A 23,362-nucleotide genomic window follows, 5' to 3' on the forward strand; every position below is an offset into this window, starting at 1 on the left:
CGCCGGGGTCTCGGGGGTGAGTATAGCTTTATTTGTTTTAATTTTTACGGTTCACACTGTATAAATCCATGCTGTTTGCATGGATTTATACAGTGTGACCTAGTTGTCAAGCACTTTCCAAGTGATGCTATCACCTGGAAAGCGCTTGTCAATCTGCATGTGGATCCGCATGTATTCTGCAGGAAAAACGCATGCACAATCTGCATGCGTTTTTCTGCCAGGGAGATGCAGAAATGCTGCAGAAATTTTCTGCTTCATTTCTGCATCGTGGGCACATAGCCTTAGGCCATGTATTTGTTTAGGCCATGTCATGCTGTGTTATGTGTAATAGAATGAGAGTCGCCCCATTTGTAAAATCTAATGTATCTTGTTTGAATGAAACATGTCAGAAGTCAGTCAGTTTGGCCCAAGTGCAGATTAGCAAGGTTCCTTCTCTGCCTCCTTGTCTCTCAGAGGTCGCTGTGCGGCTGGAAATTGTGGCATTTCCGTCACTTTTACCTGACAGGATTTTGGTCATTAGTGTTTAGATCTAGCATGTAACTCCCTTTCCAGACCTGGTGATTATTTGTTTGCGCTTTTGCTTTTTCCTTCTCTTCCAAGAGTCATATTTTTTAAAATTTTCAAGTAATTTGAAAAAAATACAATTCTGCCATTGTTTTTAAAATTTTGTTTTTAGAGCATTTAGTGTGATAAAAAATACCTGGAACATGATTCTCCAGATCTGAACGATTACTGCAATAACCATTTTGTAATTTTATTTTTTATGCATTGGTATGTAAGGCGTTTGACAGAGGCATGTTCTGTTAGATTGCCTGACATTGTAAGGCTGCGTGCCCACTATGCGTTTTTCAAGCGTTTTTGCTGCGGAATTTCTGCAGCGAAAACGCTTGGTAAGGCTATGTGCCCACGATGCAGAAATGCTCAGGATTTTTTCCTGAGCGTTTCTGCATCTCCCTGGCAGCAAAGAACGCATGCAGATTGTACATGCGTTTTCCTGCCATGGACATGCGGAAATGGAGCGTTATCACTGACATTTCCGCATGCGGATTGACAAGCGCTTTCCAAGCGATTAGCATCACTTGGAAAGTGCTTGTGACAACTAGGTCACACTATATAAATCCATGCAAACTGCATGGATTTATATATAGTGTGACCCGAGAGAGTGGTACCCCTTAAGGACCAGAGAATTTTCCGTTTTTGCGTTTTTGTTTTTTGCTCCCCTTGTTTCCAGTGCCATAGCGTTTTTTTTTTGGGTCAATATGGCCGTGTGAGGGCTTATTTTTTGCGGGATGAGTTGTACTTTTCAACGCCATTACTAGTTTTACCATATCGTGTACGGGAAAACGGGAAAAAAATTACAAGTGCGGTGAAGTTGCAAAAAAAGTGCAATACCACAATTGTTTTTTATTTTTATTTTTTTACCACGTTCACTGAATGCTAAAACTGACCTGCCATTCTTATTCTCCAGGTCATTACGAGTTTGTAGACACCAAACATGTATAGGTTCTTTTATATTTAAGTGGTGAAAAAAAAATTCCAAAATTTGTTAAAAAAAAAAATAGCGCCATTTTCTAAGACTTGTAGCGTCTCCATTTTTCGGGATCTGGGGCTGGGTGAGGGCTTATTTTTTGCGCGCCGGGCTGATGTTTTTATTGATAACATTTTGGGGTAGATCCGATGTTTTGATCGCCCGTTATTGCATTTTATTGCAATTTTGCGGCGACCAAAAAACGTAATTCTGGCGTTTACAATTTTTTTCTCGTTAAGCCGTTTACCGTTTGGATTAATTCTTTTTTTATATTGATAGATCGGGCGATTCTGAACGCGGCAATACCAAATATGTCTATGTAGGTTTTTTTTTAAATATTTTATTTTGAATGGGGCGAAAGGGGGGTGATTTAAACTTTTATATTTTTTATTTTTTTTTTATAATTTTAAAAATGTTTTTTTTTCACTTTTTGCATGCATCTATAGTCTCCATAGGAGACTAGAAGCAGCAACTATCCGATCGCCTCTGCTACATACAGGGGATCAGCAGATCCCCTGCATATAGCAGTATTGGTCCTGTGCTATGAGCGCCGACCACTAGGTGGCGCTCATAGCGACCAGCTCATGACAACCACAGGAGTCTGCTGCAGACCCTGGGTTGTCATGCCCACCCATCGGTGACCCCCGATTACGTGACGGGGTCGCCAATGGGCGGGGCTTAGGACGCGCCTCCCGGAAGCGCGCGTTAAATGCCGCTGTCGGAGATTGACAGCGGCATTTAAGATGTTAACAGCCGCGGGTGGATCGCGATTCCACACGCGGCTGTTGCGGGCACATGTCAGCTGTAAGAATCAGCTGACATGTGCTCGGTTCAGTGCGGGCTCAGTGCCGCAACCCTCACTGAACTGGGGGAGGAGTCCTATGACGTACTAAGACGTCATGGGTTGCAAAGGGGTTAAAAATAAAAAAATAAATATATACTTACCCTCCGATGGCCCGCGCTGGCTTGCTTCGCTCGGTGCCGGCAGCGGTGGATTGAAAGACCTGCCGACGTCAGCGTCGCGTGACCCGTCACATGACTCTGACTTCAGCGCAGGTCCTTCAATCCACTGCAAAGTGCCGGGAAGCAAGTAGGAGCGCAGCGCGGGCCGCCAGAAGGTAAGTATATATTTATTTTTATTTTATTCTTTTTTTACAGCTTTTTTTAATGGTACCTGGGTGTGGATGAGAGTCTCCTCTACACCCGGGTACCATCCGCATATTAGAACGCGCCAATTACGCAAGTACAGATGCAGTCTTGCGGAATTGGCGCGTTCTAATGCAAGTCAATGGCGGTGAAAACGCAGCATTTCCACAAAATAATTGGTAGTGCTGCGTTTTTTCCCGCAATGATAATCCGCAGCAGGAATTTCCGCAGCATGTGCACAGCACATGCGGATTATCATTGGGGAACATTGCTGCCCTTCTACCATGCGTTTTTAATGCGTTTCCGCAGCTGCAAAAACACATTAAAAACGCATCGTGGGCACACAGCCTAATACGTGCCCCATGGTCCCCAATGATAATCCGCATGTGCTGTGCACATGCTGCGGAAATTTACGCTGCGTTTTATCATTGCGGAAAAATACGCAGGATGTCCACTAATTTTGCGGGCACGCAGCTTAATTGCCGCCATTGACTTGCATTGAAACGCTTGATATCCTCATCACTACATGTGCACACGCGGATATGAAGCGATTCAATGTGCGGATGGTACCCAGGTCTGGAGAAGAGGAGACTCTCATCCAGACCCGGGTACCATAGTACGTGTAAAAAAAAAAAAAGAATTTAAAATAAAAAATAAAGATTATACTTACCTTCCGATGGCCCCCGGTCTCCTTAGCAATGCGTCTGGTGTGTTGGGCGGCTCGCGGTGATGTGAGGACCTGACATGACGTCATTTAGTCATGTGACTGGTCACGCGACCACTGACGTCGGCGGTCGCATGACCTGTCACATGACTCAGTGGCGTCATGGCAGGTCCTTTTACACAACCGCGAGACATCGGGGAGATCGGACGCATCGGAGAAGGAGACCGCGGGCCATTGGAAGGTAAGTGTAATGTTTATTTTTTATTTTTTACCATTCTTATTCTTTTTTTTTAACTATTACTTGGTCACACTATATAAATCCATGCCGGTTGCATGGATTTATATAGTGTGACCAAGTTGTCAAGCACTTTTCCAAGTGATGCTAAAATCTCTTGGAAAAGCGCTTGATAACCCGCATGCAGAAATTCATGAAAAAACGCTTGACAAACGCTTCTACCTGGCAGGAAAAACGCATGTAATATCCGCATGCGTTTTTCCTGCCAGGGAGAAATGGAAAAAATATGCAGCATTTCTGCATCGTGGGCACTTAGCCTAAGACTGGGGCTAGTTACACTGTGACTTTGGCCAAGACCCAGGTCAGACGGCCAGAGATCACTATGTGCCGTTACTACGGTATGTCACAGCGTAATGCAGGTGAATGGGATTGCATTGCAACGCCTAGGATACCACAAGGAGCAAGTCACACAAAGGCTAACTGAGGGTGTGTGCAGACGATCCAGATCCGCTGCGGGTTTGACGCTGCGGACTTATGCAATGTCAAACCCGCAGCGGCCAGCTGTTACAGCATAGTGGATGAGATTTGTACAAATCCCATGTCCACTATGCGTCTCTGTGCACCCGCGGAAACTGACATGCAGCACGTCTTTCCAGACCGCAGCATGTCAATTTCTCATGCGGGTCCGCATGCGGAATTTCCCCATAGACCTAATCTCTATGAGGAAAGTCCGTAGGTAAAAAAAAAAAAAGCGGAGCTCATTTGCATATCAGCTCCTCCGTAGCATCGGGGCCGCAGGCTGAAAGATACTTCTGCACATACCCTTAGACTTCTGCTTGTCGCGGTACTCAATGTCACTGCATTTTGCTGCGATGTTGCAGTGGCACAAAGCCATATTTGGGAGTGTAACCTACAGTGCCAGTCAAAATTTGGGGCTCACCTGTTCTTGAGACTCACAGATAATACACATAAAACTTATAATTTATTAGTATCAATTAAAAATATCAAAGACAAAAAATCCCTCAAAAAACAAAAGCCAGTATATAACCAAAACTGGATAATACAAGTGGATGGGGGGGAGTTGGATACCTTACACTGGTCTATCCCTACCTGTCAGCGGAGGTTGGCACCCTCTTGAACGCAAATGGCGCCCCCGCTCCTCGACGGCTCTCGCCAAAGGGTACCATTAGGCCCTGAGCTGATGGAAGCTGATGGGATTCCGTACAGAGGTGAGAGGGGCAGAAAAAAAGTAGCCAAACAGCTGATTCTGGACACCGCAACCAACTCACCACTGTACCTGCAGCATGCAGATGTGGTGAAAAATATCCAGGAAAGTCTGTGTGATATCCTGAGAACACTATTACCTCTTGTATATTCTATATTAGACAATAGTCCTACAACATACAGCACATAGTTGTTGTACATGTAGTAAATACCCATAAACGGACCACAAAAAAGCCGGGTGGGGTCTAGTGCTTTTTACTGCCATTTGGTGATATCTGCACCATTATTTAAACATTTGATCCAGAGGATGCATGAGGCACTTTATTAACACCACTGGTACACTGCGAAGGAGCATGCACAAGACACTTTATCAAGAATGCCATTACAATCACCAAAAGCTAAATCGTCTTTTGATTCTACATCTTGCATCTTAGGAATTTATTTGGTTTGTGACTCCTGATGAGCCGATTTGCAGGAGAAACGCGTAGAGCAGGGGACAGGAACCTTTTTGGCTGAGAGAGCCATGAACGCTACATATTTTAAAATGTAGTTCCGTGAGAGCCATACAATATTTTTAAAACTAAATACAAGTAAGGCTATGTGCCCACTATGCAGAAATGCTCCAGATTTTTCCGGAGCGTTTCTGCATCTCCCTGGCAGAAAAAACGCATGCGGATTTTACATGCTTTTTTCCTGCCAGGGACCAGTGGAAGTGAAGCGTTCTTCACATGCATTTCCTCATGCGGGTTGTCAAGCGCTATCCAAGCGATTTTAGCATCACTTGGAAAATGCTCGACAACTTGGTCACACTATATAAATCCATGCAACCAGCATGGATTTATATAGTGTGACCGTAAAAGAATGGTAAAAAATAAATATTATACTTACCTTCTGATGGCCCCCTGTGTCCTTATCCGATCCGTACTGGCTTGCCGGCAACTCGCGATGGTCTAAAAGACCTGCCCGGGTACCATCCACACATTGAACCGCGTGATATCCTCATGTGCATATGTAGTGATGCGGATGTCATGCGGTCCAATGCAAGTCAATGGCAGCGAAAACGCCGCGATTCCGCAAAATAATTGGTAGTGCTGCGGATTTTTCCGCAATGATAATACGCAGCGGAAATTTCCGCAGCATGTGAACAGCACATGCGGATTATAATTGGGGAACATGGCAGATCTTCTACCAAGAGTTTTTTAAGCGTTTCTGCAGCAGAATTGCCGCTGCGGAAACGCTTAAAAAACGCATAGTGGGCACAGTGCCTAAATGTGTGCATTTTATGCAAGACCAACACTTTAAAAGTACAATAAGTACCTGCTCTCTCCACAAAGGTGAATTCTTCTGTCCATTCCTGCTGAAAAGTACGATACTCCTCTTTTTTTTTCTTTTATCCATCTTCTTCAATAAAAGGGTTTCTGCAATTAGCTAGCTGACTACTTGATTAAAAGGAGGGAAGTTTACTTCCATATGCTGGAGGTGTCCCTGGCTAATTCCATGTGGGGAACAGAGATGGCGTCTTTGCTCTTAAGGGGAAGGGCAAACTGTACTCCCGAAGTACTGTGTATATACAGTACAGACCAAAAGTTTGGACACACCTCATTTAAAGATTTTTCTGTATTTTCATGACTATGAAAATTGTACATTCACACTGAAAGCATCAAAACTATGAATTAACACATGTGGAATTATATACTTAACAAAAAAGTGTGAAACAACTGAAAATATGTCTAATATTCTAGGTTCTTCAAAGTAGCCACGTTTTGCTTTGATGACTGCTTTTCGCACTCTTGGCATTCTCTTGATGAGCTTCAAGGGGTAGTCACCGGAAATGGTCTTCTAACAATCTTGAAGGAGTTCCCAGAGATGCTTAGCACTTGTTGGCCCTTTTGCCTTCACTCTGCGGTCCAGCTCACCCCCAACCATCTTGATTGGGTTCAGGTCTGGTGACTGTGGAGGCTTAGCACCCCATCACTCTCCTTCTTGGTCAAATAGCCCTTACACAGCCTGGAGGTGTGTTTGGGGTCATTGTCCTGTTGAAAAATAAATGATGGTCCAACTAAACGCAAACTGGATGGAATAGCATGCCACTACAAGATGCTGTGGTAGCCATGCTGGTTCAGTATGCCTTCAACTTTGAATAAATCCCCAATAGGGTCACTAGCAAAGCACCCCCACACCATCACACCTCCTCCTCCATGCTTCACGGTGGGAACCATGCGTGTTGAGTCCATCCGTTCACCTTTTCTGCGTCGCACAAAGACACGGTGGTTGGAACCAAAGATCTCAAATTTGGACTCAACAGACCAAAGCACAGATTTCCACTGGTCTAATGTCCATTCCTTGTGTTCTTTAGGCCAAACAAGTCTCTTCTGCTTGTTGCCTGTCCTTAGCAGTGGTTTCCTAGCAGCTATTTTACCACGAAGGCCTGCTGCACAAAGGCTCCTCTTTACAGTTGTTGTAGAGATGTGTCTGCTGCTAGAACTCTAATCTGAGCTGCTGTTAACTTGCGATTTCTGAGGCTGGTGACTCGGATAAACTTATCCTCAGAAGCAGAGGTGACTCTTGGTCTTCATTTCCTGGGGCGGTCCTCATGTGAGCCAGTTTCTTTGTAGCGCTTGATGGTATTTGCAACTGCACTTGGGGACACTTTCAAAGTTTGCCCAATTTTTCGGACTGACTGACCTTCATTTCTTAAAGTAATGATGGCCACTCGTTTTTCTTTACTTAGAAATTGTAATATGGCAAGAAAAAAGCAGCTAACAGTCTATTCAGTAGGACTATCAGCTGTGTATCCACCAGACGTCTGCACAACACAACTGATGGTCCCAACCCCATTTATAAGGCAAGAAATCCCACTTATTAAACCTGACAGGGCACACCTGTGAAGTGAAAACAATTTCCAGTGACTACCTCTTGAAGCTCATCAAGAGAATGCCAAGAGTGTGCAAAGCAGTCATCAAAGCAAAAGGTGGCTACTTTGAAGAACCTAGAATATAAGACATATTTTCAGTTGTTTCACACTTTTTTGTTAAGTATATAATTCCACATGTGTTAATTCATAGTTTTGATGCCTTCAGTGTGAATGTACAATTTTCATAGTCAATGAAAATACAGAAAAATCTTTAAATGAGAAGGTGTGTCCAAACTTTTGGTCTGTACTGTAGGTTACTGACGTCCCCCTAATTGACTAGTGGTATGAAGTAAGAGCGTTACCTGTATTCAGGCGCTCACTGACTGATGCGGCTGCTGATTCTTGCCAGTGGAGTTTAAAATGGCGCCGCCGCTTCTGATCCACACCACAGGAAGCCATCACTCCTATAAGGTGCCCGCTGTCCTGACAGCTAAAGCGGCGCTTGAGCGAGCGGAGCTCAGTTGCTGGTACGCTGGGGTGAGGAGAATGATGGCTGACAGCGCGGGAACTCCCTATACCTGCTGGTGAGCTCGCCTTCGGTCTGCGCTTAATGATGACTCACCCCAGCGTAGCCGCAGCTGAGCTCTGAGCTAGGCAAAAAAGCATGCGGAAACACACAAAGAATGGGCATGCAGCGTTTTTTTCCGCACATGAAATCTGGTCAGGAAAATTTCTGATCATGTGCACGGAACTTGCAAAATGTCATAGGATAAGGTATGCAATGCGTTTTTGGCCCATTTCCGCTCTGAAAAAAAAAACCGCACAAAAAACACACTGTGTGCACATAGCCCAAAGCATTTATTTAACTGAATAATGTTATACAGGGCTGGTTAGGCAAGGAATTTACTCATACATAGGTGAATGCTGCTGGGTTGGATGGGGGGGGGGTGTGACCTGTCACCAATATTAGGCTACATTCACACATTTAGGATTTGGTCAGCACTTTACATCAATATTTGTAAGCCAATGAGGAGTGAAACAATCAGAGGAAAAGTAAAATAGAAACATGTGCTCCACTTCTGCATTTCTCACCCAACCCTTGGTTTTGGCTTACAATATGGATGTAAAATACTGACCAAAAACTGAACGTGGCCTTAATGTTCCGATGTAGGGTCAATCTGTAGGTTAATAGCTTTACTAATCTGCCCGGTGCGCGCACTTAGCCGAACGCTATGGTGAGAAAATTAACTATTCTCCCCGCAGCGTTCCGGTTTCAGTCACGAGGGGTGGTGCCAGCAGTGACTTGGAACACTTGTATGAAATAAAATGCAGTCAATTTTTTTATTTTACTTTTTATACTGTTTGTGGAGTGGAATCTTATTTGTCCACCCATCAACAGGAGTGCTGCGCATCCTTTTTAAGACTGCACAGATGCGCTACATTGTGAGCTTTCCATCAAAGTAACAGGGCGTGCTTGGAATCTCAGATCACTGTTAATTAAGCGGTGACACGCTTCCATTCCGAACACGCCTTTATGACTCAAAGTCGGCGGCTTCTGGGAGAAATACAATTAATTTCATTCCAGTAATTGCACCTTCAGTGCGGCAGCTTTATAGCATTGTAATTATTAAAAGAAACCTGTCACATGCAAAAATAAGCTATTTAACTACAGATCCAGGGTTAATCTGCAGGTTAATAGCATTCTGAACCTGCTCGGCGCCCACACTTTGAGCCTCATTTCCAGGATGAAATGAGCTTTATTCTCCCCCCCCCCCCACCAGCGTTTGTTGTTCGATCATAGGGGTGGATCAGGCGCGGTTTCAATCAGTGCTTTATGTATAGAGATCGGCAGCTATGTCCGAGCCCCCCGCACTGACTGACAGCTGACCCTAATGTGGATCCTGTTGTCAGTCAGTTCCGAGGGTGTTGTTACAGCCGCTGCTCTCTATACACTGAGCGGTGACTGAAACTGCGCCAGCTCCACCCCTGTGACTGAAACCCAAATGCTTCCGGGGAAAAAAAGTTAATTTCCTCCCGGCATCGGGACTTTGAGTGCGGGCGCTACGTAGGTACAGAACGAGATTTACCCCATGTCTTCAGGTTAATAGCATTTTTTCACATGTTCCCTTCAACAGGCAGAATAAGAGCATGGACACACAGCCGTTTAACACGTGCGATGATCGCATCGCACTGAATGGACTGGCCGGCACCTCTCCTGACCTGAGTATGACAGCGTGATGGATTTCTATACAGCTGTCAAGCTCGGGTCAGGATAGGTGCTGGCCAGTAGGAGGTTTACCATGCGATACTCGCAGGAGAAATATGTCACGTGTGTCCCTGCTTAACCCCTTTAAAGCCCATGACGTACTAATACGCGTCTGTGCCATGGGCTTTAAGAGCCTGACCCATATTAGTACGTCATAGCGATCGCGCGCGCACACAGGATGTGCGGGCACGATCGCCGCCGGCTGTCAGCTGATTGTCACAGCTGACACCCGGTACAATGTGCAGGGAGCAGTCCTGCACCGCTCCCAGCACATTAACCCCCGCAATGCTGCGATCGAAGTCGATCGCAGCATTGCGGTGGCAAGGGGAGGTGATCTGTATACTCACCTCCTCTTCCGGCCTTCAGCGCTGTCTGCCGTGGCTTCCCGGGTGTTGCCATGACGACCCGATGTCGTCATGACAACATCCGGGTCACCAGACAGCAGTAAGATTGTTTGGAGATGCGCAGTGCATCTCCAAACTATCTTCTCCCTGTCCAGCGCTGACTGCCTGCATGGCACAGGGATGGTGCTGCATTCCTGTGACATGCAGGCGATCAGAATAAAAAAAGTGAAAGTCCCATAGTGGGACAAAGTAAAAAAGTAAAAAAACTCCCAGAAAGTGAAAAAAAATATATAAAAAAAAAATTGTAAAAATATATAAAAAAAAAATAATCCTCTAAAAATATAAATATAATGTACCCATCAATAAATATTATTATGAAAAACAAACAAACAAAAGTACACATATTTGGTATCGCCGCTTTTGTAACGACCTGGCCTATAAAACTGTTCCACTAGTTAACCCCTTCAGTGAACACGGTAAAAAAAAAACCAGCAAAAAACAATGCTTTATCATCATACCGCCAAACAAAAAATGGAATAACACGCGATCAAAAAGACGAATATAAATAAAAATGGTATCGCTGAAAACGTCATCTCGTCCCGCAAAAAACAAGCCGCCATACTGCTCCATCATCCGAAAAATCAAAAAGTTACAGCTCTCGGAATAAAGCGATTAATGTGTAAAAGCGCCAAAACATAAACTATATAAATGTGGTACCGCTGTAAACATACTGATCCGAAGAATAAAGCTACCTTATCAATTTTACCACACCCGGAGCAGAATAAAAAAAATGTAAAAAAACACAATTTCTGAATTGTTGGTTTTTGTTTATTCTGCCTCCCAAAAGCTGGAATAGAAAGCGATCAAAAATGTCACATGCCTGAAAATGGCACCAATAAAAACGTCAACTCATCCCGCAAAAAACAAGCCGTCACATGACTCTGTCGGCCAAAATATGGCGATGCGAAAACTAGATTTTACAAAATAGTGTGTGACAGCTGTCAATCATAAAAACCCAATATGATTCTGGTATCACTGTAATCGCACCGACCCGAAGAATAAAGTAATCTCATCACTTATACCGCACGAGGAACGGCGTAAAAAATAAACGCTGGGGTTGGGGTTGTGCTAATGTTAGGGTTGGTTTTTTTTTTTTCAAAAGTAAAAAAAAAAAAGATGCCGATATGGCAACTAGTGTTGAACGCAAGTGCTCGCTACTTGATTTTGCATCGGGTGCTCGGGTATGCACTGAGGCACCCAAGGCATCTATCTAGATGCATAGTGAGCACTTGGAACCCCCAGGTGCTTCACAAATTGATTCGTAAAAATGAAAAAGTGTTTTTTTCCCACTTTTTCATTTTTACGAATCAATTTGTGAAGCAACTGTGGGTTCCAAGTGCTCACTATGCATCTAGATAGGTGCCTTGGGGGGTCTAGTTTCCAAAATGGGGTCACTTGTGGGGGAGCTCCAATGTTTAGAACCCTCAAGTGCTTCACAAATTGATTCGTAAAAATGAAAAAGTGGGAAAAAAAAATACTTTTTCATTTTTACGAATCAATTTGTGAAGCACCTAGGGGTTCCAAGTTCTCACTATGCATCTAGATAGGTGCCTTGGGGGGTCTAGTTTCCAAAATGGGGTCACTTGTGGGGGGTTTCCACTGTTTAGGCACATCAGGGGCTCTCCAAACGCAACATGGCATCCACTAATTATTCAAGCAAATTTTACAATCAAAAAGTCAAATGGCGCTCCTTCCCTTCCGAGCCCTGCCGTGCGCCCAAACAGTGTTTTTTCCCCACATATGGGGTATCTGCGTGCCCAGGGGAAATTGCACAACAAATTTTGGGGTCCATTTTTTCTTGTTACCCCTGCGAAAATAAAAAAAATTGGGTCTAAGTAACATTTTTGTGAAAAAAAGTTAAATGTTCATTTTTTTATTCCACATTCCAAAAATTCCTGTGAAGCACCTGAAGGATTAATAAAGTTCTTGAATGTGGTTTTGAGCACCTTGAGGGGTGCAGTTTTTAGAATGGTGTCACTTTTGGGTATTTTCTGTCATAAAGACCGCTCAAAGTGACTTCAAATGTGATGTGGTCCCTAAAAAAATGGTTTTGTAAATTTTGTTGGAAAAATGAGAAATCGCTAGTCAACTTTTAACCCTTATAGCTCCCTAACAAAAAAAAATTTTGGTTCCAAAATTGTGCTGATGTAAAGTAGACATGTGGGAAATGTTAATGTTATTTATTAACTCTTTTGTGTGACATATCTCTCTGATTTAAGGGCATAAAAATTCAAATTTTGAAAATTGCTAAATTTTCTAAATTTTCGCCAAATTTCCGTTTTTTTCACAAATAGACGCTAGTGATATCAAAGAAATTTTACCACAATAATGAAGTACAATATGTCACGAAGAAACAATCTCAGAATCGGGGATCCTTTGAAGCGTTCCAGAGTAATTACCTCATAAAGTGACAGTGGTCAGAATTGTAAAAATTGGCCTGGTCATTAACGTGCAAACCACACTCGGGGGTAAAGAGGTTAATGGGAAGGTGCCTTTAAAAAAAATGTTTTTTAAACAATTGAAAAAAATTACCTCTTCTCCATTTGCAACAAAAAATCCTAATTTGATCTCCTTGACTTATCAGTAGGAGGCATCACCCCTTACACCTCATGAACAAGTGTTTGCTGTAACATCTCTCGAATGTTGTGCCTTGTATCTTTTGAATTCATTTGTAATATTGCCTGACAAAGGAGCCTCTGTGCTCTGAAAGCTTGCATATATATTTTTTTTCTGGTTAGCCAATAAAGGTATCACTCTGAGAATACTTTTGTCAGTTTTGGGCATAAAAGTATTTACATCAATTAGAAAAAAAATAGTTTTTATTAACCCCTTTCTGGCCCAAGGCGTACTAATACATATCTGCTCCCTGGCCCTTATGGGCCTGATACGTATTAGTACGCCTTGGCGTGGGGCGCGATCGCCGCAGGGTGTCCCGCACCACTCCCTGCACTTTAACCCCCGAAATGATGCGATTGAAATCGATCGCAGCATTGCGGTGGCAAGGGGAGGTGATCGCGATACTCACCTCTCCTGCCGGTGTCCAGCGCTATCTGCCGCGGCTTCCCGGATGGGAGGAGGTAAGTGCAGATACTTACCTCCTCTCTGGCGGCCTGCGCCGTCTGAGTCCGGTCCCGGATGTTGTCATGGTGACCCGATGTCATCATGACAACATCCGGGTCGCCAGGAGGCAGGAAGTTACTTTGGTTCAAAATAACTTCTCCCAGTGCAGCACTGACAGGCTGCATAGCACAGGGATAGTGCTGCGTTCCTGTGCTACTATACAGCTGATCAGGCTGCAAAAAGTGAAAGTCCCATAGTGGAACAAAGTGTAAAAGTACGAAAAATGTCAGAAAGTGAAAGAAAAAAATTGTAAAGATATTAAAAAAAATTGTAAAAATACCCCCCCCCAAAAAAAAAAAATATATTGTACCCACAAATAAATAATAATAATAATAATAATAATAAAAAAAAAAACAATAAAAGTACACATATTTGGTATCGCCGCGCCCGGAACGACCTGACCTATAAAACTGCCCCACTAGTTAACCCCTTTACTGAACACTGTAAAAAATAAAAAACGAAGCAAAAAACTATGCTTTATCATCATACTGCCAAACAAAACATGGAATAAAATGCGATCAAAAAGACGAATGTAAATAAAAATGGTACCGCTGAAAACGTCTCACAATAAACAAGTTGTCATACAGCTCCAACGGCCGAAAAATAAAAGTTATAGCTCTCGGAATAAAGCGATGCAAAAAACAATTCTTTATTCTATAAAATAGTTTTTATTGTGTAAAAGCGCCAAAACATTAAAAAAACAATATAAGGCTATGTGCCCATGATGCAGAAATGCTCCGGATTTTTTCCTGAGCGTTTCTGCATTTCTCTGGCAGAAAAAAACGCATGCGGACTGTACATGTGTCTTTTCTGCCAGGGACAAGCGGATGGGAAGCGTTCTTCACATGCATTTCCGCATGCGGCTTGTCAAGCGCTTTCCAAGCGATTTTAGCATCACTTGGAAAATGCTTGACAACTTGGTCACACTATATAAATCCATGCAAATGGCATGGATTTATATAGTGTGACCGAAAGAATGGTAAAAAATAAATATCATACTTACCTTCTGATGGCCCCCGGTGTCTTTATCCGATGCGTCCTGGCTTGCCGGCAGCTCGCGGTAGACTAAAGTACCTGCCGACGTCAGTGGCAAGTCCACCGCGAGCTGCGGTCAAGCCAGAACGCATCGGATAAAGACACCGGGGGCCATCAGAATTTAAGTATAATGTATATTTTTTATTTTATTATTCTTTTTTTTACAGGTACTATGGTATCCGGGTCCGGAGGAGAGTCTCCTCTTCTCCAGACCCGGGTACCATCCGCACATTGAAACACATGGAATCCGCATGTACAGATGCAGTGATGTGGATTTCATGCGTTCCAATGTAAGTCAATGGCGGCGAAAACGCTGCGCTTATGCAAAATAATTGGTAGTTCTGCGTATTTTTCCGCAATGATAATCCGCAGCGGAAATTTCTGCAGGATGTGCACAGCACATGCGTATTATTTGTTTATTCTGCCTCCCAAAAATCAGAATAGAAAGCGATCAAAAAATGTCACGTGCCTGAAAATGGTACCAATAAAAACGTCAACGTGTCCCGCAAAAAACATGACTGTCAGCCGAAATATGGAAAAATTATAGCTCTCAAAATATGGCGATGTAAAAACTAGTCTTTGCAAAAAAAACAGGGTTTTTTAGTGTGTGACAGCTGTCAATCATAAAAAAACGATATGAATCTGGTATCGCTGGAATCGCACCAACCCGAAGAATAAAGTAATCTAATCACTTATACCGCACGAGGAACGGCGTAAGAAATAAACTCTAGGGTTAGGGTTGTGCTAGGTTTAGGCTGCGTACGCACGATGCGGATTTAATGCGTTTCCGTGGCGCTTTTCCGCCGCAAAAACGCATTAAAAATGCATGTTAAGTTGTCTGCCATGTTTCCGAATGATAATCCGCATGTGCTGTGCACATGCTGCGGAAATTTCCGCTGCGGATTATCATTGCGATAAAATCTGCAGCACGACCATTAATTTTGCAGAATCCCGGCGAAATTGCGGCCATTGACTTGCATTGGACCGCATAACATCCGCATGACTACACGTACACATGCGGATATTATGCGATTCAATGTGCGGATGGTACCCGGGTTTGGAGAAGAGGAGACTCTCCTCCAGACCTGGGTACCATAGTACCTGTAGTTAAAAAAAAAAAAAAAAACATATACTTACCTTCTGATGGCCCCCTGTCTGCTCCCGGCGGTGCTGCTGGCTCTTCGGCTGCTCGCGGTGGTAAAAGGACCTTCTATGACGTAATTTAGACATGTGACAGGTCACGCGACCGCCGACGTCATGACTAAATGACGTCATGGAAGGTCCTTTTTAGAGCACCGCGAGCCGCCGAAGAGCCAGTGGCACAGGAGAAGGAGATCGGGGGCCATCGGAAGGTGAGTATAATTTTTTTTTTGTTTTTTTCAACATTTTTATTCTTTTTTTTACTATTGATGCTGCATTTGCAGCCTCGTAACTTGGTCAACACAACATAAATTCATGCCGGTTGCATGGATTTATATAGTGTGACCAAGTTGTCAAATACTTTTCCCAAGTGATGCTAAAATCGCTTGGAAAAGCTCTTGACAACCCGCGTGCGAAATCGCATGTTCAAAACGCTTCACAAACTCTTCTACCTGGCAGAAAAAACGCATGTAAAATCCGCATGCGTTTTTTCTGCCAGGGAGATGCAGAAATACTCCGCAGCATTTCTGCATCGTGGGCACTTAGGGTTAGGGTTGTGCTAGGGTTAGGGTTAAGCTAGGGTTAGGGTTGGGGTTAGGATTTTTTCAGAAGTAAAGAAAAAAAAATGATGATGATGTGGCGACTGGTGTTGAGCGCAAGTGCTCAGGTATGCACCGAGTATAGTGGGTACTCGAGTGACTTGCTTGAGTCTCTGTCCCATATGTTTTGCAGCTGTTATACAGCCAAAGAAACCTTGTGGGGATTGCCTGCCATGGACGAGTGATCCCCGCATGTTTTTTTTTGAGTGTCTAATAACCATGAAACATGCGGGCGGGGACTCGAGCACGTCACTTGAGCACCCGCGATACTTGGTGCATACCAGAGTACCCGATGCAAACTCTAGTAGTGAGCACTTGCACTCAAGACTAGTGACAACTTATTCAATATGATGACCTAATGTTATCAAATTCTGTGTCGTACCTCTGGGTTCAAAATGTTCACTATACCCCTTGATAAAATCCTTGAGGGTTGTAGTTTCCAAAATGGAGTCACTTGTGGGGGGTTTCCATTGTTTAGGCGCATCAGGGGGTCTCCAAACTCAACATGGCATCCGCTAATTATTCAAGCAAATTTTATATTCAAAAAGTCAAATGGCACTCCTTCCCTTTCGAACCCTGCCGTGCGCCCAAACAGTGTATTTTCCCCACATATGGGGTATCGGCTTACTTAAGGAGAAATTGCACAAGAAATTGCATGGTGCAATTTCTCCTGTTACCCTTAGTAAAATGCAAAATTGGAGGCTGAAAAACATTTTTGTTGGAAAAATGTGAAAATTTTATTTTTACGGCTCAATGTTATAAACTTATGTGAAAGGGTGCTCACCACACATCTAGATAATTCCTTCCCTTTCCGAACCCTGCCGTGCGCCAAAACAGTGGTTTTCCCCCACATACGGGGTATCAGCATGCTCAAGAGGAATTGCACAACAAATTTTGGGTCCATTTTTTAATGATACCCTTGCGGAAATAAAAAAAAATTGGGGTCTAAAGTAACATTTTTGTGAAAAAAAAAAAAAATGTTCATTTTTTTTCTTCCACGTGCCAAAAATTCCTGTGAAGCACCTGAAGGGTTAATAAACTTATTGAATGTGGTTTTGATGACCTTGAGGGGTGCAGTTTTTAGAATGGTTTCACTTTTGGGTATTTTCTGTCGTAAAGGCCCATCAAAGTCACTTCACATATGATGTGGTCCCTAAAAAAAATGGTGTTATAAAAATGAAAAATCGTTGGTCAATTTTTAACCCTAAAAGCTCCATAACAAAAATAAATTTTGGTTCCAAAATTGTGCTGATGTAAAGTCTCCTTATCCGATGCGTCCGGTCTTCCCGGTGTCTCGCTGTTGTGTAAAAGCACCTGCCATGACGTCATTTAGTCGTGACGAGTCACGCGACCACCGACGTCAGCCGTCGCGTGACCCGTCACATATCTAAATGACGTCATGGCAGGTCCTTTTAGACCATCGCGAGCTGCCGGAAAGCCAGGACGCATCGCTGAGGAGACTGGGGGCCATCATAAGGTAAGTATAATGTTTTTTTTTTTTATTTTAATTCTTTTTTTTTATGGGTACTATGGTACCCGGGTCTGGAGGAGAGTCTCCTCTTCTCCAAACCCGGGTACCATCCGCACAGTGAATCGCTTAATATCCGCATATGCACATGTAGTCATGTGGATATTATGCGATTCAATGCAAGTCAAAAGCGGCGAAAACGCTGCGATTACGCAAAATAATTGTTAGTGCTGCGGATTTTTCTGCAATGATAATCCGCAGCGGAAATTTCCGCAGCATGTGCACAGCACATGTGGAACTGCCGCTGCGGAAACGCTTAAAAAACGCATAGTGGGCATACAGCCTGAAATTTATTTATTTTTTCAAATATTATCATTTGTTTTTAAATAAGTAAAATATTAAACATAATTTTAAAAGTTTTTATATTTTCTCTTTTAGGCTGGGTGCCCACGTAGCGTTTTTCAAGCGTTTATGCTGCGGAATTTCCGCAGCGTAAACGCTTGTGAAACGCTAGGTAATCCGCACCCCTTGGTCCCCAAGGGAATTCCGCATGTTCTATGCACATGCTGCGGATTTTTCCGCAGCGTTTATGCTGCGTACAAAAATCCGCAGCATGTCATTTAATTTTGCGGAAGCGCAGCGGAATGGCCGCCATTGACTTGCATTGAGACGCATAGAATGCGCGTCTGTACATTTCTACAAGCGAATGCTATGCTTCTCTATGTGCGGATGGTACCCAGTTCTGGAGGAGAGAAGACTCTCATCCAGACCTGGGTACCATTGTACCTGTAAAAAAAAGAATAAAATAATAAATAAAGTTTATACTCACCTTTCCGAAGGCTTCTCTGCATGCCGGCATCGCTGAGGAACCTTCGGTGACGTCACAGTCATGTGACCGCAGGCCCTTCACCGCTCTGTCTCGCGATATGCCGGCAGCCAGGAACCAGCCAGGAAGCAGCGCTGCAGCCACGCCGGGGCATCGGGGGTGAGTATAGCTTTATTTTATTTTTACGGTTCACACTGTATAAATCCATGCTGTTTGCATGGATTCATACATTGTGACCTAGTTGTCAGGCACTTTCCAAGTGATGCTATCGCCTGGAAAGCGCTTGTCAATCTGCATGCGGAAACGCATGTGAATCCGCATGTATTCCGCAGGAAAAATGCATGCACAATCTGCATGCGTTTTTTCTGCCAGGGAGATGCAGAAATGCTGCAGAAATTTTCTGCTTCATTTATGCATCGTGGGCACATAGCCTTAAACATTAGGGAGAGCAGCTGCTGAAATTTGCCATAAAAACCTAGTAGTGCCAGTTCACATTACAACTGCAGTGAATGTGGGCTGGATCTGCACACGTGTGGGACGTCACCCCTCCTCCTATTCTGAGTGTTTAGAAAAGGATAAGAAAGGATGAAGTTTAGGATCACAGTGTGGAGCCATTTTGTTAGTGACTGCAAAGTGTTACTGACAAGTACAGTGTCACAGAGGTATTTTGACGCTTTATCATTTGCTGTAAATAAATACAAAATTTTTAGCTTTGAATTTTGGAGACATGTTGTCAGTAGTTTATAAACTAAAACAACAATGTACATTTTACTCAAAAATATACCTAGAAAGAGAAAAATCAGAGAAACTAAAAATTTTGCAGTGGTCTCTTAATTTTTGCCAGAGCTGTATGTGTATATCTACATATATACAGCTGCTGCAGAACCTCGAAATATACACAGCAGGTGCTTTAGAACCTCATAATATGCCACAGCTGATGCTGAACCTCATACTGCACACCTCAGCTGCAGAACCTCATAATACACCTTGGAGGCTGCAGAACCTCATAATACACACCTCAGCTGCAGATCCTCATATGTCACGGGTGTGTTGCCACGAAGATCGTCACGAGTACACAGCCTGACTTCTCGCAGCTGACTTGTTGGTGCTTTGTGTTTTCTCGGCAGTGAAGGAGTTAATTCTCTCTCTCTCTGGGCTAGCTGAGGTCCAGCCTCGCCCAGCTGCAATCAATGCTTCGTTAGTGAGACTCCTTTATATTCCTGCAGGTCTGTTTGTGAGGTGTCGGTGAAAGCTTTTCATTCAGACTTACAGAGCGGATCGTGGTGTTTGGAGTTGCTGAGATAAGTGTATTTGAAAGTGTTATTTCCCTTTCCTCGCTTTATCATTTATCTCCTTTCCCGTTGGTGTTCCCTCTGTTGTAGTTTTGTTGAAGTTGTATGCAAGGTGGTTTTGGTTTTTCCCTTGTACTGTCTCGTTCGTCTAAATACTGTGTGTGGGCATATTATCGCTGGTTCCCAATTGTTGTGATCGGGGTCCTTCTCAGGACTAGATTACTGTGGTGCAGGGATCCTCAGGAGGTAGGGGTTACGCTGGCGGCCTGGACCTCTGTACCTTTAACAGTACCTCCAGGATGAGGGATTAGTCAGGGCCCCAGCTTAGGGTCAGCTTAGGCCCCCTACCTCCAGTATTCTGTGACAGTGTGACATTTTCACCGACCAACTTAGTTTTTCTCCAGCTACCATGGATCCAGTAGCCGGTCTAGCTCAGCAGTTGCAGAGTTTGTCCATGGGGCTGGCGGACGTTAGGTCCAAGGTTTTGCATCCTCTGGAGCAAGCCGGACCAGAACCTAAAGTAGCTCTCCCTGACAGGTTCACTGGGGGGCGGGACAAGTTTTTTGTTTTCCGGGAGGCATGCAAATTGTACTTTCGGCTGCGGCCTCGGTCATCGGGCAGTGAAGAACAAAGGGTGGGAATTGTCATCTCGCTCCTACAAGGGGACCCACAATCTTGGGCGTTCTCTCTTCCCCCTAGCTCCCCAGTTCTCCAGTCAGTGGATAGGTTTTTCGCTGCTTTGGGACTCGTATATGATGACCCAGATCGGATCTCCCTTGCTGAGTCTAAGTTACGTAGGATTCAGCAGGGAGATCGTCCGGCGGAGGAATTCTGTTCGGAGTTCCGTAGGTGGGCCACGGACACCCAGTGGAATGACCCGGCTCTTAGGAGCCAGTTTTGTCATGGTTTATCCGACAAATTACAGGATGTGTTGGCACAGTATGACTCTCCCGCGTCACTGGAAGCCGCTATGGCCCTTGCTATTCGCGTTGACAGACGGCTTCGGGAGAGGTGCGGGATAACTCTACCCCCTGTAATGTCTCCACCTCTTACAAGGTCCCCTCATATGGTGGTTCCCCTGGTCAGTCCGGAGGAGCCTATGCAATTAGGAGGGACATCATTTCGGGGAAGGGGACCGGTGGTGCGCCATAAGACAGGAAGGTGTTTCCTCTGCGGGAAAAAGGGACATTTTATTGGGGGGTGTCCATCCCGCCCCTTGCTGAGTAAAGAGTCGTCGAAAAAACTGTTGATCCCAGGTTGTGTGGTGGACGGCAATCTGGGAGTAGGTATTTCGTCCCTAGGTTCGTCTCAGTTTCTCGTACCGGCGGAGGTGGTGGTGGGTACGAGAACTGAGAGGATATCTGTTCTTCTGGATAGTGGGGCCGGGGCTAATCTGGTTGATGCTCGGTTTGCCCGGGTTCAAGGTATGCGATTGAGTGAGTTGGCTAAACCCATCCCCATATTCTCGATCGATGCCAGGCCTCTCGGTCAGGGAAGTTTTTTGCAAGCTGTGCATGGCGTAAAACTTCAAGTGGGGGCAATACATAAAGAACTGTTGTCTTGCTACGTGTTGGAGGGTCTTCCCACTCCTATAGTGTTGGGCCTTCCTTGGTTAGCTAAGCATAACCCTGTTATTAATTGGCAAACCAGAGAGATAAGCCAATGGAGTAAATTCTGTAATAAAAACTGCATGAACACGGTCATCGGTGCGGTTACTCCTTGGGTCTTACCTCCATTTCTGGCAGACTTTGAGGATGTATTCTCGGAGAATGGGTGTCAGGAACTACCTCCTCATCGCGAGTATGACTGTTCTGTAAAACTGCTCCCTGAGGCCAAGTTACCTAAAGCTAGGTTGTATAACCTTTCTGGTCCTGAGAGGCAGGCCATGAAGGATTATATTTCTGAAAGTCTGGCTAAGGGGCATATTAGACCTTCATCTTCACCGGTGGCCGCGGGGTTCTTCTTTGTTAAGAAGAAAGATGGAGGCCTACGCCCTTGCCTGGATTTCCGTGAACTTAATCGGATTACGGTCCGAGATCCGTATCCGCTCCCACTTATTCCCGATCTCTTTAATCAGATCGTGGGCGCCAAATGGTTCTCTAAGTTGGATCTCAGGGGGGCGTACAATTTGATTAGGATGAAGGAGGGGGATGAGTGGAAGACGGCTTTTAACACTCCGGAGGGGCATTATGAGAACCTTGTCATGCCATTCGGTCTGACTAATGCCCCGGCGGTGTTTCAACACTTTGTTAATGATATTTTTCGCCACCTGGTGGGACAGTTTGTTGTCATATATCTGGATGATATCTTAATTTACTCGCCGGATCTGGTGTCTCATCAGGAGCATGTTAGACAGGTGTTACAGATCTTGCGGGATAATAAACTGTATGCCAAGTGGGAAAAGTGTGTGTTCGCCGTACAGGAACTCCAGTTTTTAGGCTTCCTGGTTTCTGCGTCCGGTTTTCGTATGGACCCTGGGAAAGTGCGGGCAGTTCTTGAGTGGGATCGGCCGGAGAATCTTAAGGCACTACAACGTTTCCTGGGGTTTGCTAACTATTACCGGAAGTTCATTCGTAATTTCTCGTCCGTGGTTAAGCCTCTCACAGACATGACTAAAAAGGGGACGGATTTTTCTAGGTGGTCTGACAAGGCTTGTCAAGCATTCTCCTCCTTGAAAAAATGTTTTGCCTCGGCACCCATACTCATTCAACCTGATGCGTCTCAGCCATTCTTTGTAGAGGTAGACGCTTCCGAGGTAGGGGTGGGAGCAGTATTGTCACAGGGTTCGTCCCCTGGTAAGTGGCATCCGTGCGCCTTTTTCTCTAAAAAATTGTCGTCCGCTGAGAGGAATTACGATGTCGGCAATAGGGAACTCCTGGCCATTAAGTTAGCTTTTGAGGAGTGGCGCCATTTTTTGGAGGGGGCAGTTCATCCGGTCACCGTCATCACCGATCACAAGAACCTGCTATATCTGGAGTCCGCTAAACGTCTGAATCCCAGACAAGCTAGGTGGTCATTGTTTTTTACCAGGTTTAATTTCGTCGTTACATATCGTCCTGGGTCTAAAAATGTAAAGGCGGATGCCTTATCTCGTAGTTTCCCTGGGGCCGGGAATACGGACGACCCGATTCCTGTTCTTCAGGAGGGGGTGGTGGTTTCGGCAGTATGCTCTGAGCTGGAGGAGGAGATATTGGAGGCTCAGGGGGACGCCCCTGTTGGACCTCCGGGGAGACTGTTCGTTCCAGATCAGTTGCGACAAAAGGTGATCGAGGCACACCATAACTCAGTTTTTGCAGGACACCCGGGGAGTAAAGCAACTGTGGATCTCCTCTCGCGTCGGTTTTGGTGGCCTAACTTACATAAAGAGGTGGTAACTTTTGTCGCGTCCTGTGGGGTTTGTGCGCGCTCTAAGACCTCACATACCCGTCCGTCTGGGGCCCTCTTACCTTTGAAGATCCCGGAGCGTCCTTGGACTCATCTGTCTATGGACTTTATTACGGACCTCCCTCCGTCTTCGGGTAAAACGGTCATACTCGTTGTAGTGGACAGGTTCAGCAAGAT

Source organism: Phyllobates terribilis, unplaced genomic scaffold, assembly GCF_046119375.1.
Source record: "Phyllobates terribilis strain yellow unplaced genomic scaffold, ASM4611937v1 Scaffold_4__5_contigs__length_816908805, whole genome shotgun sequence".
In the NCBI taxonomy this organism is placed as follows: Eukaryota; Metazoa; Chordata; class Amphibia; order Anura; family Dendrobatidae; genus Phyllobates; species Phyllobates terribilis.